This window comes from Furipterus horrens, unplaced genomic scaffold (genome assembly GCF_987537825.1).
Source record: "Furipterus horrens unplaced genomic scaffold, mFurHor1.1.pri manual_scaffold_5, whole genome shotgun sequence".
In the NCBI taxonomy this organism is placed as follows: Eukaryota; Metazoa; Chordata; class Mammalia; order Chiroptera; family Furipteridae; genus Furipterus; species Furipterus horrens.
The window spans coordinates 121179529-121196445 of record NW_028327175.1 but is presented as its reverse complement, the minus strand read 5'-3'; positions in this window follow the sequence as shown (position 1 = coordinate 121196445).

The following is a 16917-nucleotide window of genomic DNA, read 5'->3' as shown; positions in this document are numbered from 1 at the left end:
AACCATTCCCAGCCCCTTATTAACCTTTCCCACTTCCTTATTAACCTTTTCCACACTTTTATAAACACTACTTGTTATTAAACATAGTCTACACTCTTAAACCTACATAACTTTAACAACATATGTATACAGTACAGCAAAATCCTGTAATATAGTGGAAAAATCCATGATAAATAAATATTTTTAAAAATCTCGCAATACAGTGAGGCCACAATAAGTGAACCGCAATATAGAGAGGGACGACTGTATTTTCTTTTTGCATCTGGTGTGAGGTAGGAGCCTGTCCAGAAAGAGTTAACACAACAGGCTCAAACTGCTAACCTTGTAAAGGCCTGCTTGTAAAAATGGCCCCTGGCTGGAGTTTGGTAACTTAGACTTCAGAAGATTTCCCACCATTAATTCATAAAAGGGGCTTCCTGTGTCTAAACTGTTTATACAACTAATGTGGTTCAAGCTGAACACCTGCTTTCCTTCTGAAGGTCTGGAATTTTAGTACTTATTAGGCAGAGTGCCTATGTGACCAGCCCCAAGGAGAATCCTGTCACTTGAGTCTCTAATGAGCTTCCCTAGTTGGCAACACTTCACACCTGTTGTTCCAAGTCCTTGCTAGGGGGAATTAAGTATATTCTACGTGACCCCACTGGGAGAGGATCCTTGGAAGCTTGTGTCTGGTTTTCCCTGGACTTCATTCACCCTAGGAGTCTTCTTTTTCTCTTTAGTTATTTTGCTTTGCTTCCTTTCACTCGAATAAATCATAGCCACAAGTATGACTATACTGAATTGTGAGTCTTCCTAGCAAAGCATTGAAATTGGGTGTGGTCTTGAACTCCCCCAACATAGGGTCCAACTTCATTCTTTTGCATGTGAATATTCCATTGTCCCAGCACCATTTGTTGAAAAGACTTTCCCTATTAATTTGTTTTGGTACCTTGTTGAAAATCAGTTGACTGTAAATGTGGGGGCTTATTTCTAGACTTTCAGTTTGATTCTACTGATCTATATGTTATTCTTATGCCAGTAAAATGCTGTCTTGATTACTGGAGTTTTGTAGTGAGTTTTTGAAATTGGGAAGTGTGAGTACTTCAACTTTGTTCTTCTTTTTCAAAATTGTTTTATGGATTTTGAGATGTTTGTCAGTTGCTGCAAAGAAGCCAGCTGTGATTTTGATAAGGATTGCATTGAATCTGTACATCAATTTACAGAGTCTTGCGATCTTAACAATATTAACTCTTCTGATCCATGAACATGGGATGTCTTTCTACCTATTTAGGTCTTCTTTATTTTCCTTCCACGATGCTTTATAGTTTTCAGAGTATACATTTTGCCTTTATTTGTTAAATTTATTCCTAATTATTTTATTCTTTTTGGTGCTTTTGTAAATGGAATTTTCTTTTTAAATATTTTTCATTTTTCAATTACAGTTGGCATACAATATTATATTTGTTTCAGGTGTACAACATAGTGATTAGACGTCTGTAAAACTTATGAAGTGATCACCCCACAAATCTAGTGCCCATCTGACACCACACAGTTATTACAATATTATTGCCTATATTCCTTGTGCTGTACTTTATATCCCTGTGACTATTTTATAACTACCAACTTGTACTTCTTAATAACTTCCCCCTTTTCACGTGTCTCCCCAAACCCCCTCCTGTATGGCAACCATCAAAATGTTCTCTGACCCTGGCCAGGTGGCTCAGTTGGTTGGAGCATCATCCTATACAGCAAAAGGTTGCAGGTTTGATCCCTGGTCAGGGCGTGTGAGGGAGACAATCTATTGATGTTTCTCTCTCACATCAATGTTTTTTTCTTTCTCTCTCTTTCTCCCTTCCTCTCTCTCTAAAATCAATAAATATATATCATTGAGTGAGGATTTTTTTTGAGCTAATTCTTTTTTTAAAATGTTCTCTGTGAGTTTGTTTCTGTTTTGTTTATTTTGTTTTTTAGATTCCACATAAAAGTGAAATCATATGACATTGATTTTTCTCTGTCTTATTTTACTCAGCATAATACCTTCTAGGTTCATCCATGTTGTTGCAGTTGGCAAGATTTTATTCTCTTTTATGACTGAGTAATACTCCACTGTACAAGGTCTCTCCAGAGAAAGTCCAGCCATTGTTAATATGAGAACAGTTTTCACGACATCGATGTAACCTGGCAGCCAAGGAGAGTGGACTGGAATGGACATGTGTGAACAATGATGACTTCACTGTACTAGTCAGTGGGGGTGGTAGACACCATTGAGTGAGCATGTGTGCTGTGTGGCTATCACATTGAAATGACTGAGCAAGGAGAGCAACAAATCTGCATCACATTTGGCGTTGAGCTTGAATATTCCTCCAGGGAAACTATTCAGATGGTTCAGAAGGCCAAAGCTGGTGAATGACAGCTTCATCAAGATAATGTGCCTGCTCATGCATCATGTCTCACGCATAATTTTTTGGCAAAACATGAAGTCACTAGGTGACTCAGCTCCCCTACAACCCAGATTTGGTGCCCCTGCAATTTCTGGCTTTTCCCAAAACTAAAATCACCTGTGAGAGGGAAAATATTTCAGACCATCCATGAGATTTAGGAAAATACAACAGGGCAGCTGATGGCGATTGGGAGAACTGCATAAGGTCTCAAGGGGCCTACTTTGAAGGGGATTGAGGCATCATTGTCCTATGTACACTGTTTCTTGTATCTTGTATCTTTTTCAATAAATGTCTCTATTTTTCATATTACATGGCTGGATACCTTCTGAACAGACCTTGTATATATGTACCACTTCTTCTTTATCCCTTCATCCATTGATGGACACTTAATTTGCTTTCATACCTTGGCTATTGTAAATAATGCTGCAATGAACAAATGGACGCGTATGTCTTTTCAAATCTTTGGATAGATACCCAGAAGTGGAATTGCTGGGTCCTTCTTGGTCTCCTGTTATTTGTTTCAAAGTCTATTTTGTCTGGTATAAGTATTGCTACCCAGCTTTTTGTTTGTTGGTTTTTATTTTCATGCAGTATTTTTTATCATCCCTTTACATTCAGTCTGTGTATCTTTTCATTTGAAGTGAGAAGCATATATGTAAGGTTTTGTTTACTTGTCCATCGAGCTACCCTATGTCTTTTGATTGGAGCACTTAGTGCATTTACATTTAAAGTGATTGTTATTCTCCCTATCCGATCCCTCCAGAGTCTGGCATTCTAAACAAGTAATGACATAAGTTTCTTTGCATAAAACTAATAAGACCAGTTGTTAATAGAGGTTCCTTTTTTTTTTTCTTTTTTTTTTTTTGACCAAGTCTTTGACTGGAATGTCAAGCCTAAAGGAGACATGCTTGGGCTCAGGTTATTACCAAGAAGCCCTGAGGAACTGGGAATGACTTTCAAGGGTAACAAAAGCCCGCGAGATAAAAGGCCTGGTACCATGGTTGGTTGTGTGGTCCACAGCAATCTTTCCAGGGAAGGAATGAAGGTTGTTCCTGAAAGATGGCTAGAAGGGACCTTAAGGCACAATGGAAAACCAGAAGTACTTGGAAAGGACAGGTGTGTACAGGCAAGGATGAATGCCAGGCATGTGGCCCAGCTTCTGTGCCCTGAAGAGCAGACTGAGGATCACCCTAAATGTTCCTTGGGTAAGTTCCAGCAAAGCAGAACTAAAGATCATAAGTGATCATTTGCTGCTCTTGTTGTGTTCATGCAAATGAACAGGATAAATTAAAAATGGACTTAATGTAGTCCCTTTAATGACAAGGAGGGTAATCTTAGGGAGAAAAATCATTATTCAAGGAAAATCACAATGATCAGTGGTAGACTATAAAGTAGTGCAGCTAACCATCTTAAAAGTTTCTTTTCATTTAAAATATGGTTTCACTTGAAAATTAAACCATGTCTGTGATATCATTAAAGATATTCAAGTTGCAGGCAAGTAGAATGCCAACTGCCTTGCAACTGGATGTCTTCCCAATAAGATAGTCTTACAGATTTAGAGACTTGTTTGTGGGTTATGTTACATAAATTAACATGTGTTTTCTGTTTTCAAAGGGCATAAGCCTATGACCGCATTACCTGAGTGATTGTCTGTATGTATAAGCCTCACTTAATCCTGTCTACAGTGCTGCCTCCTGAGAGAGACTCAACAGTTTGGCTGAACTAAATGGTTGGGTTGGTGAAGAATGGGGTAGTCTGTGGGCTTCACTTTAAAACTGGTTTCTCTTTTCTATCCTAATGGCTTGGACAGAAAGAACCCAGAGGTCTGAGAGGGGGGAAACCTAAACTATTTCCCTCAGCCCAAACTAAGTGTAATGGGCAAAAGGGTTTTGGACAGGTGAGATGTGCCTAGCACATCTTCCTCCAAAGAAGCCCTTTATTTCTTTTTTTCCCCCTAATGTGGAACATTGAAAAATTAATCCCTGCCTTTTGTCATCTAGTGGTTATGGATTGAATGATGTCTTATAACCCTTTTTGCCAAATCTGTTGCCCCCAGAACACAACAAGGATGCCAGCCTGTTAAACCAAGCACGCCGTTGTCCGGAGACTGCCAACTGACCTGGAGTCTGCACGATCCTTCCCCATGTGGGAAGGCCACCCTCCCCTCCACACCCCCACTCTTATTAGGGTTTTCTGGACCCAAGGGTAGGTAGGACGACGACCATGTCCAGCTTGAAGCAGCTAGAGGAGCTTGAGACCTTCGCCCATTGTCCTTTACAAGATTACAAAGGGTCTTAATATCTGAGAGGGAGGGATAGTTATTTTTTATTGTTAAAATAGTTAATTAATCACATATTTACTTAAAAAAGGAGAGAGAGAAGAAGAAGAAGAAGAATATATGAAAGGGTGAAGCGGGAAAGCTTGTATGTACGAACCATGGGTATGGACTTGGGGGGGGGACATTGTTGGGGGAGGGAGATGCTGGGTGGAGGGGAGTAAAGGGGAGAAAGTTGGAACTATTGTAACAATATAATAAATAAAATACATTAAAAAATAAAGTGATTGTTAATAAATGTGTAGTTACTGATATTTTATTATTCATATTTTTTCTTCTTCTTAAAAAAGTCCCTTTAACATTTCTCATAATACTGCTTTGGTGGTGATGAACTTCTTTAGCTTTTTCTCATCTGGGAAGCACTTTATCTATCCTTCGATTCTAAATGATAGCTTTGCTGGGTGGAGTAATCGTGGTTGTAGATCATTGCTTTTCATCACTTTGAATATTTTGTATTTTTAATTTAATTTTTGGATTGTTCATTTCAAGTGTATAAAAATGCAATTGATTTTTGTATGCTGACATTTTACCCTCAACTTTACTGAACTTGTTATTAGTTCAAATGGAATTTTGTAGAATCCTTAAGATTTTCTACATACAAGATTATGTTCTCTGCAAACCTTCTAACCCATGTGTCTTTTATTTCACTTTATTGCCTAATTTCCCTGCCTAGAACTTCCAGTACAACACTGAATAGAAGTGGCAAGAGGGGACATTCTTGTCTTGTTCCTGATCTTAGGGGAAAAGCTTTCAGTCTTTCATCACTAAGTATGATGTTAGCTGTGGGGTTTTTATAGATTCCCTTTATCGTATAGAGGAAGTTCCCTTCTAATCCAGATTTGTTAAGTGTTTTTATCAGGAAGGGGTTTTGGGTATTATCAAAATAATTTTTTTTATCTACTGAGATGATCATGTGGTTTTGGGTTCTTTATTCCATTGATATGATGTAGTATATTAATTCATTTTTACATTTTAAACCTACTTTGCATTCCTAATAAATCCCATTTGATCATAGTCTGTGTGTTAGAATTTCTAGTTTTGTTGAGGATTTTTGTGTCTATATTCATAAGAAATATTGGTCTGTAGTTTTCTTGTGTTGTTTTTATCTAGTTTTGGTATCAAGGTAATACAGGCCCTATAGAACAAGCTGGGAAGTAGGCCCTCTGCTATTTTTTGAAAGTTTGTGAAGAGGTGTAAATTCTATAACTGTTTGTAGAATTAACCAGTGAAACTATCTGGATCAGGCCTTTTCTCTGTGGGTAGTTTTGCTACATGTGGTTTTTTTTTTAAGCATTTGAAATAACTGAGAAATGAAACTTCTATTTAATATTAATTCATTAAGTTAAATATAATAAGCCACAGATGGCTATTGTTTACTGTATTGGACAGAACAGGTCCGGAAGAATGGCCCTCATTGGGGCGGCACTGCCCCCCTACGGTCACTTTGGAAGTCTGGGGGTGTTCTGAATCTCACTGTGAATGGGGGCAGTGTAGTTAAGGGCCAAGCCATCCTGCCATGTGTATTATCCTGTATGAAGAGTAAGTTCCCTACACCTGAGTGGCTTTTCAGCATTCCCCCTACCCAGACATCTTACAATGTGGGCCAAGAATCTAACTTAATTTTAGGTGTGAGCCCAGAGAATATCTTGCTTGGTTTAATATATACTGAATTTTGCAGGAATTCAACTATCATGTACACTGAAGGAAGACTGTTTTTGAATTGTTTGGATCTTTCCCAAGAGCTGTTCACTCTATGTGGAAAATCCCCTCACTGAAGGCAACGCCCATAGCAAACCCCATTGTTTTCTGGTTGCATTGTAGCTACCTTGTTCATTGTGATTCTAAGTATAGAGTTGCTCCCCCTTATCCACAGGGGATACTTCCAAGATGCCCCACTGGATGCCTGAAACTGGGGACAGTACTAAACCCTATATATACTATGTTTTTTCCTATACATATACACATATGATAAGTTTATATAATAGGCACAGTAACAGATTAACAACTAATAATGAATAGAACAATTATAATAATATACTATAATAAAAGTTATGTGAATATGGTCTCTCTCAAAATATCTTATGGTACTGTACTCAGGTTTTCACTCAAGGAAACACTTTATAGCTTCTCTGTGGCATATCCAAATTGCCAGCATCACTACTCTTGCACCTTGGGATCATTATTAAGTAAAATAAGGATCACAAACACAAGCACTGTGTACTTCTACAGTCGATCTGATAACCAAGACAGCTGTTAAGTGACTAACACATACTCCTGGGATGCTGCACAAAGGCATAATTCAAGTTCCCACAGAATAGAGCGGGATGACATGAGATTTCACAATGCTACTCAGAATGGCATGCAATTTAAAACTTATGAATTGTTTTTTCCTGGAATTTTCTATTTAACGTTTTTGGACCAGGGTTGACCATGGGTAACTGAAATCATGGAAAGTGAAACCATATATAAGAGGAGACTACTGTATATAAACATAGGTTTACAGTTTTTAGTATGTGAAACAGTTTATTCTTGTAGTATTACTTGTTAATTATTGAATTGTTTTCCATATGAACTGTAAACATACTTTTGCCCCACCCTGTATATACATACCTACATACTTCAAAATGTCACATATAAAGAAAAAATCCAGCATTTTTCCATATTATAATTGTCTTATAAATCAAACTATGTCATTACAAGTGGGTGCAAATCTTTGACTTATTTGTATCTTCTAGGGAAATCATGTCTCAGAAATCACATACTTAAATATATGTTTTTAACCTTAAAAACTTCCTTTTTTTCCATTATAAATACACTTAGAGCATGGCAGCATTTACTGAAGCTGAATATATACTTACCCTATGGCCCACCTCTTCCACCCAAGAGGATAAGTATTCATGTCCACAAAAGCCTTGAAAAAAATATTGATAGAAGTTTTATTCATAATAGCACCAGACTAGAAACAACCCAAATGAAAAGGAGAATTAATACATTGTGGCATAGTCACACAGTTGAAGACTAATCAGGAATCAAATAAGAAGCAACTATAAGTACATGTAAAAACATAGATGAATTCAAAACAGTTGGTGTACTTAGTTGTATATATATTGTCTTTAAACAATAATAATAAGAATACATTGTTGAAAACATACTATGTGAAATGCATTGAGGGGGATATAAGATGTATAAGAAGATGCTATCCCTGTCTTCATGGAACTTGGGGCAATTTAGGAAAATAAAACACATACAAAATAAAATAGTGTGTGTCAGATGTTATATTATCTGTGAATTTCATAAAGTGTTTCAAGATGTTTATTTTTAAAATGAGGCATTGGGTCTTCCAACGCTGAGACCTCAGCAGCTAGAGTTAAGTGAATAAGGAAGAATGTAGTACTTAGGATTTAGTCCCAGAGATGAATCCTACTGATACCCCCATTTCTTCCTCCATGCTCCAATCTCTGCCTCCTCTCAGTCCACTCTCCTTCCACAATTACGATGCATCCTGCTCTGGTCACCATTAGAAAATAAAACAGCCCTGGCTGGTGTGGCTCAGTGGATTGAGCACCAGCCTGTGAACCAAAGTGTTGCCAGTTCGATTCCCAGTCAGGGCACATGCCTGGGTTGTGAGTAAGGTCCCCATTTGGGGGCATGCAAGAGGCAACCACACATTGATGTTTCCCTCCCTCTCTTCCCCTCTCTCTAAAAATAAATAAATAAATAAATAATTTTTTTAAAGAAAGAAAATAAAACAATACACCCAGAAAAATCTTTTGTCATCTCTAAATTAGAGGACCTAGTTTCAGGACCTCACCCTGTCACTAGCTTAGCCATTGCCTGCCCTTTCAGAATCTTGGTTTTCTCATCTGTAAAATGAGGTTAGTAATAGCTACTTTTCCTGTCTACATAAAGTTTGTCATGAGTTTCAAATGCCTTTATGCATTTGAAATTACTATCCAAATGCCAGTAATGACTATCACCTTTTTGCTTGTTGGCTGCATTATTATAGGCACTTGGAGAGAAGTACATAATCTGCTAAGGGAAATGTGACACCCGCATGAACCAGAGACAGCAGGCTGATCAAAGCTCCTCCAGGGTGTGCTTTCTGCCCTGGGAGCATTAAGGACCCCATCCAAATCCAGGCATTAACTAAACTAACCCATTCAAAGCACCTATGTTTTGCTTTTTCCAGCCAGTGCTGATCCATGGGCACCTCTCAGAACAACTGGCACAAGTGCCACAAGACTGGGTGCAGGAGAAAGCCCCAGCACAAGAAGTAAAAATATGAGCTGGGTGCCTGCTGCCAACACTGAAATTGACCCTAGCTGCACACACACAGTCGGTGTGTGCGGAGGCAACGAGAAGTACCAAGGCTTGAGGCTGGACATGGGCAAATTCTACTGGGGCTCTGAGTGTTGTACACACAAACCAGAGATTATTGATATTGTATACGATGCCTCCAACAATGACCTGGTCCACACCGAGACCTTAGTAAAGAACTGCATTATGCTTACTGACAGCACACTGTACTGACAATTGGTACCAGTCCCACAAGGCACTGCCCCTGGGCTGCAAGACAGGGGCCAAGCTGACTCTTGAGAGGAAGAGATTTTAGACAAAAAAATCTCTTTAAGGTATGTAAACAAGGAACAGAGTAACAGTTATCTGGGGGAAGAGGGGGAGGAAGAGAAGGAGGGTAAGTAGGGGAAGGGTTAGTAAAGGAACTACATAGTATAAATAACCCATGGACATGGACAGTGGGGTGGGGAATGACTGTGGGAGAAGGGGTGGGCTGGGTGGGGCGGGAGCAATGGGGGGAAAAGTGGGACAACTGCAATAGAAAAACAACAAAAATAAATTTTAAAAATTAAAAAATTAAATAAATAAAAAACTGAAGTTGAAACATCCAGTTCCAGCAATTCCACACCTTGATACACACTCTAGAGACAACACTGCCCCGTCACTCCCATTCCCACCAAGCACCAGGAGTATGTGGGATGCTTACTTTAGTACATTAAAAATGGCCACAAATTGTTTGCTGTCCCGTCCCACTAAGAGGTGGGGGGTTGAGCCCCAACCAGTATGTCTCAGTTGGTTGGGCATCAATCTGCAAAGTGAAAGGTTGCTGGTTAGGGTCACCAGGTTGATTCCCAGTCAGGGCACATGCCTAGGTTGTGGGTTCCTCACACAGGAAAGGCAACTGATCAATGTTTCTCTCCCTCTCCCTCCCTTCCCCTTCCCTCTAAAAATAAATAAATAAAATCTTTTTAAAAAAATCTCTTTAAAACTTTTTCAGAAGAAATATGATGAGGGAAGGGTCTAGTCAAGGAACAGGTATAAATGACCCATGGACATCAACAACAGTGTGTGGATTGACTATGAGAATGGGACGGTGGGTGGGGCAGTGGAGAGCAATGGGGAAAAATTTGGGACAACTGTAAAAGAAAAATTTTTTAAAGGCAAAAGAAAAGAAATGTGATGAAAGAATGGCAAAATCAGCAGTCTTCCAGAGGAGCAGTTCCAGCAGGCAAGCTTCTTGCATGCTTCACTTCAAGACCAGGCCAGCATGGCGAAGCAGGTGGCTGAGCAGGTGCTAGATGGCAAGGAGTTGGAGTTCTAGCTGAGGAAAATCAAGACCCAAAGAGGCAAATAAAACCCCTCCTCCTATTTTAGCTCATGTATAAGTGTTTATTATTATTGAAAAAAAACACCATGTTCTACTTGGCTCCAGTTACACAGTCTAGTTATGCTCATAAAGGAAGGAATTCTATGGTTTTCTTTACTCTGCTGCCATCATTCCCAACCATCCTACTCACAAGACCAAGTTGCATCAACTCAAAAATTGTTAAGGTCTAGCTCTAAAAGACCAAAGGTCTCAGTAATTTACATGGCTTCAAAATAATGTTTTTGGGGGGGCGAATACAGGCTAGCAATGTAAACTTGAGCAAGTCACCTGACCTCCTAAGAATGTCAACATCTTTTTCTCTAAAGTCGGGACAATAATATCTGCCTTACAGGATTATTGTAAAGATTTAAAATTTTTTTAATTTATTGATTTTGAGAGAGAGAGAAAGAGAGAGAGAGAGAGACATCAATTTGTCGTCCCACTTATTTATGCATTCCTTGGTTGATTCTTGTATGTGCCCTGACAGGGGATCAAACCTGCAACCTTGGTGTATCGCAGTGATGCTCTAACCAACTGAGCTACGTGGCCAGGGCTGTTGTAAAAATTTAAAAGAGGAATTCATCAATAGGGGTATGAGAGGATACATTTTATGGTTCATAATATAATGGTACAATCATCTTGTACAATACTTGTACAAATCAGTACTATTGATTTCAGGCATCCAATGGGGTCATATGCATTATAGTATGCATTGCAAGATATATGAGCAATGAAATAAGAGCACAAAGTATGTTATGATTTGTGTAAGATATATAGATATTGATAGGTCTGTCTATCTGTCTCTACATATAGCTATAGATACATAAAAGGACATAGGTACCATGGACATGGACAACAGGGTGGGGATTGACTGTGGGAGAAGGGGTGGGAGGGGTAGGGGGAGCAATGGGGGAAAAAGTGGGACAACTGTAATAGAAAAATAATAAATAAATCAAAATTTTAAAAAAGGACATAGGTATGTGTGTATATGTATTATATTATATAGATAAGGCTATATAGAGATATGTATCAGATATTTATATATAGTTTATCTTATTTTGGATATCTGTACACAATAATGTCTCCCTTTATCCAGTTTCAGTTACCTGCGATCAACTCTGGTCCAAGAATATTAAATAGAAAATTCCAGAAATAAGTTTTAAATTATAAGCCATGCTTAACAGCATGATGAAATCTTATGCTGTCCTGCTCCATCTCACCTGGAAAGTATCTATCCTGTATACACTACTCGTTCATTAGTCAGTAGCCAACTAGGTTATCAGATCCACTATCTATTGCAGTGGTTGTGTTCAAGTAATCCTTTTCTTTGTTTAAGGCTCACCTGAGGACATTTTTTCATTGCTTTTAGAGAGAGAGGAAGGGAGAGAGAGAAACATCAATGTGAGAGAGAAACATTGATCAGTTGCCTCACATGCTTGGACCTGGGATCGTATGCACCAGGACTGGGGATTGAACTAGCATCCCAGGCATGTGCCCTGACTGGGAATCAAACTTGAACCCTTCAGCTCTGGATTGACACTCCAACCAACTGAGCCACACCAAGTAATCTTTATAGAAGCTTAAGGCTATCACAAGGCCTACATCATTAACTCACTTCCTCTCATCACATAGGTGCTGTATCATCTCACATTACCACAAGAAGGGTGAATACTGTACCACGTTTGAAAGAGAAACAGACCACATTCACATAACTCTTCTTATAGTACATTGTTATATAATTGTTCTGTTTTATTATTAGTTATTATTGTGAGTCTCTTACCATGCTTAATTTATAAATTAAATTTTTTCATAGGTATCTATGTATAAGAAAAAACATATATACACATATATGTGTGTGTATATACATGGTTCAGTACTACTGATTTCAGGCATCTAATGCGGGGTCTTGGAATGCATCCCCTGTGGATAAGGGGGGATATTTTCTATATAATCTTTATATATGCATACACACATATATCTATACCCTTTTATGTACGTATGTTCATATAGAGAGACATCTGGAAGATTACACTATAAAGTGATAATTGTGTTTGCTTCTGGGGAGAGAAACTAAGGAACTGGAGGTCGGGGGTGGGGAGAAGATTCTACCCACCACCCCACCCCCATATATTTTTCTGTATTACTTACATGTTATAATCATCTATACTGATTGTTTTAAAATAAAGAGATCATCATGTGAAACAACTGGCACATGCTAGGTGCTTTAAGGTACTTGTGGATGTACAGTGAACCTTGTTTATTAAGACCTCCATTTACCTAGCATGTCCCAACTGAGGCAGGAGATGGAATAGGAATGAGGAAGTCGAGACACTGCATTTGTCATCGGTCAACATCCTGATTTCCAAGAATTGTCTTGTGACACCTGGCAAGGAGCCATGCTTGTACATCAGAAGCTTCAGTTGACTGCTGTTTTACCTTTGCTTCATTATAATAAATAATACTGTGGTTTCCTCTCCACCCCTACCCCCACCCCTGGTGTGGGCAATCAACGAGAATTATGGGACCATATAAAGCCTGCATCCTTTCAGTGGAAGGGGGCCATTCTCTGGTCAGAGGTGGTCCACGCCCATATCTTGGGAAGTGTACTTTTCTTAATCAATCTAGCTTGCTTCAGTTCTTGTTTTGCTTAACTATGTTTGTGTAGTCTGTTCAATTCTTTTTTTGCAACCACCAAGAGCCTAGACCCCATCTCCACTGAACACAAGTGTATTTTTATCCTCACCTCTTTTCATTCCTTTCTTTAGAGACAGGAAGGGAGAGATGATGGGAAAGCAAGAAACATGGATGTGAGAGAGTAGCCCCAATTGGTTGCCTCCTGTATGGGAGAATGAACCCGCAACCTAGGTATGTGCCATGAACAGGAATTGAACCCGCAACCTTTCATTTATGGGATGATGCTCCAACCCACTGGACCACACCAGCCAGGACCCCAATGTATTTTTAATTTTTGTTTTAAGAAAATAAGCCGGCATTGGCTGGGTAGCTCAGTTGGTTAGAGCATTGTCCTAAAATGCAAGATTGTGGGTTCAATTTCCAGTCAGGGAACATACAGGAAGCAATTAATCAATGTATAAATAACTGGAGCAACAAATAGATGTTTCTCTCCCCCTCTCATTCTCATCAATAATAAACTTTAAAATAAATAAAATAAATAAAAATAAAAAATGAGCCACAGTAAATGTGTTATCATATTAAGGTTTGACAATCCTGGGTGGATTATGTGTACATTGACTTTCATTAAAATTACCTTCATTGTCTCTATACATGAAATATTTCATAATAAAGACTGAAATTTAAAAAGCTTGCTGGATAGTAGGATTTCCAGTCAAGATGGAGGCGTAGGTAGACACACTTCACCTCTTTGCACAACCACAGAGAGAATTACAACCGTTTCTCAAAACAAATAACAACCAGAACCATCAGAAAAATTGAGTTGTATGGAAGTCCTACAACCACAGATTTAGGAGGGGTGGAGTCATGGACACAGGTGGAGAGACATGGAGATGAGATGTGTGACAGAGGCAGTGGTGGCAGCAGAACAGGTGGTCCCACATACATGTGGTGGATAAAAAGTGGGAGGGACACCTTGGGAGCAAGTGATCCCAGCCCCATGCGAGGCCACACAGCCCAGGGTGCCAGCACTGAAAAGATAAATTCCCATAACTTAAGACTGTAAAAACCAGTGGGGGTTGAGGCAGCAGAAGAAACTGCCAGTTTTCAGGAGAGTTCATTTAAAGGACCTGCATGGACTTAGAACATTTGCAAACTCACTCACTCTGGGATTCAACTCCAGGGCAACAGCTGGAAGGGTGCCAGTCACATACGGGAATTGGGAGAGGTGACTGGAAACAGGGCGAGTGCCAGGCACCCCTCTAGAAGTCAGGCAGCAGCATTGTCCCCTCTCTGAGCCCTCCCTCCACACACACAGAGCCACAAAGCAGGGAAGTGGATTGCCCCACCATGGCAATTACCTAAGGCTTCACCCCACACAATTTACAGGTGCCTTTTACAGGGAGTCAAAGCAGCTCTACCTAATACACAGAAACAAACACAGAGAGGCTGCTGAATTGAGCAGACAAAGAAATATGGCCCAAATGAAGTAATAGAACAAAACCGCAGAAAAATAACCAAATGAAACAGAGAAAACCATCCTAACAGATGAAGAGTTCAAAACACTGGTGATCAGGGTGCTCAAAGAACCCACTGAGTGTGGCAAAAACATAAGGGAAGAAATGAAGTTTGCACTAAGTGAATTTTTTAAAAAAATCTACAGGAAACCAACAGTAAAAAGGAGGAAGGTGAGAATCAAACCAACAATTTACAACACAAGGAAGAAAAAAGCATTTAATCAGAACAGCAGGAAGAAAAAAGAATTCAAAAAATGAGGATAGAATAAGAATCCCCTGGTACATCTCCAAATGTACCAAAATCTAAACCAGAGGGATGCCAGAAGGAAAAGAAGAAGAGAAAGAAATTGAAAACTTATTTGAAAAAATAATGAAAGAAAACATCCCTAATTTGGTGAAGGAAATAGACATACAAGTCCAGGAAGCACAGAGAGACCCAAACAAGTTGGATACAAGCAGGACCACACCAAGACACATCATAATTAAAACGCCAAAGGTTAAAGATAAAGAGAGAATCTTAGAGGCAGCAAGAGAAAAATGGAGAGCTACTACAAAGGAGTTCCCATAAGACTATCGGCTGATTTTTCGAAAGACACTTTGCAGGCAAGAAGGGACTAGCAAGAAGTATTCAAAGTGATGAAAAGCAAGGACCTACAACCTGGCTGGTTTGGCTCAGTGGATTGAGCGTCGGCCTGCGAGCTAAGTGTCGCTGGTTCGATCTTCCAGTCAGGGCACATCAGAGAAGGAAAACTCTGATTCCAAAAAACCTCCGCTGCCTTGCGGCATACCTCTTCAGGGGAAAGGCTAAGGGAGTAAACCCCGACAGAAAATCCGGAGCCGGAGTCCCTAAGGCGGTTTGACGTTGTAGTCAATACCGGCAACTCCTGCGGCGCACCTGAAGCCAAGCTGTATTGACTTCGTCTTTCCCTTGGACCTTCAGCTGCGAAGAGAGGGGGCGTCTGCTGCATGGGCAACAGCAGACCCTCCATATCACCCTGCCCAGGCTCTGTAGCTTCAGCTTCACTGGAGAGGACACTCCAGCGTCATCGCAAGATGTCGATTCAACACGGGAGGAGACAGATACCATGTCACTCCCGAGTCGGACTGCACAACCATTCTCGGCGGTGCAGATAGACTCTTAAGAAGCTACACCATCGTCTCTCGAGACAGACGGCTGCCGACGACGACGACAACCTAAATTACTCTATCCAGCCACGCTGTCATTTAGAATGGAAGGGCAGATAAAGTGCTTCCAAGACAAGGTAAAGCTGAAGGAATTCATCATCACCAAGGCATTATTACATGAGATGTTAAAGGGACTTATTTGAGAAAAAGAAGATCAAAACTATGAACATTAAAAGGGTAACAAATTCACAACTATCAACAACTGAGTCTAAAAAAACAAACTAAGCAAACAACCAGAACAGGAGCAGAATCATAGGTATGGAGATCATTTGGAGGGTCATCAGCTGGGAGAAGGAAGAATGGAGGAAAAGGTACAGGGATTAAGAAGAATAATTGGTAGGTACAAAATAAACAGAGAGAAGCTAAGAATAATATAGGAAATGGAGAAGCCAAAGAACTCATATGCACAGCCCATGAACATGAATTAAGTGGAGGATTGCTGGAGGGAAGGGGGGTACTGGGCAGCAGGGTCAAAGGTTGAAAAAAATTGGAACTGTAATAGCTAATTAATAGAATACATATTTTTAAAAAGCTTGCTGGATAGTGACCAGAGCGGGACACAAAAAGGGAGTTTTTGTGGCGGTGGTCTGGTCATGTTGTTTCTTGTCATGGGCACTGGTTACATGGGTTTGCTTTCTTTGTGACAACTCATCAAGCTGTGTACTTAATGATCTATGGTCTGTCACTCATCTGTGTTACACTTTAATAAAAAGTTTTCCCCAAAAGCCCCTTTCTGTTAAATTAAAAATTTTCATAATGACTTAGTAAAGGATTAGTAAAAAATAAAGAATTTGATATGATTTTTCCTTTGCAAATGATCAGGGTTTTGAGAATAACTGGAAACCACTCTAAAATCAGTAGCTTTTCTTTAGTATGAATTTACATTTCCTCATGTTGATCTTTGTTTCACTCAACCTGCTTTATTTACCCTTTACTTTTGGCTCCCTTGGGAATTTCAGTGCTTTCCATTTCTGTATTAGGAGGTGAAGAGGTTGATGTCAGAATCAAGTGGATCTGAATGGAGAGAGGGGGGAAGAAAAGGAGAGAAAGAGAGTGGGAGAGGAGAAAGGGGAGAAAGGGGGAAGGAGGAAGGAGAACAAGTTTAAAAGCCAGGATGTATGGAAAGGCCCTGCCACATTCTAGTCCCAATATACCAGCCACTGAACG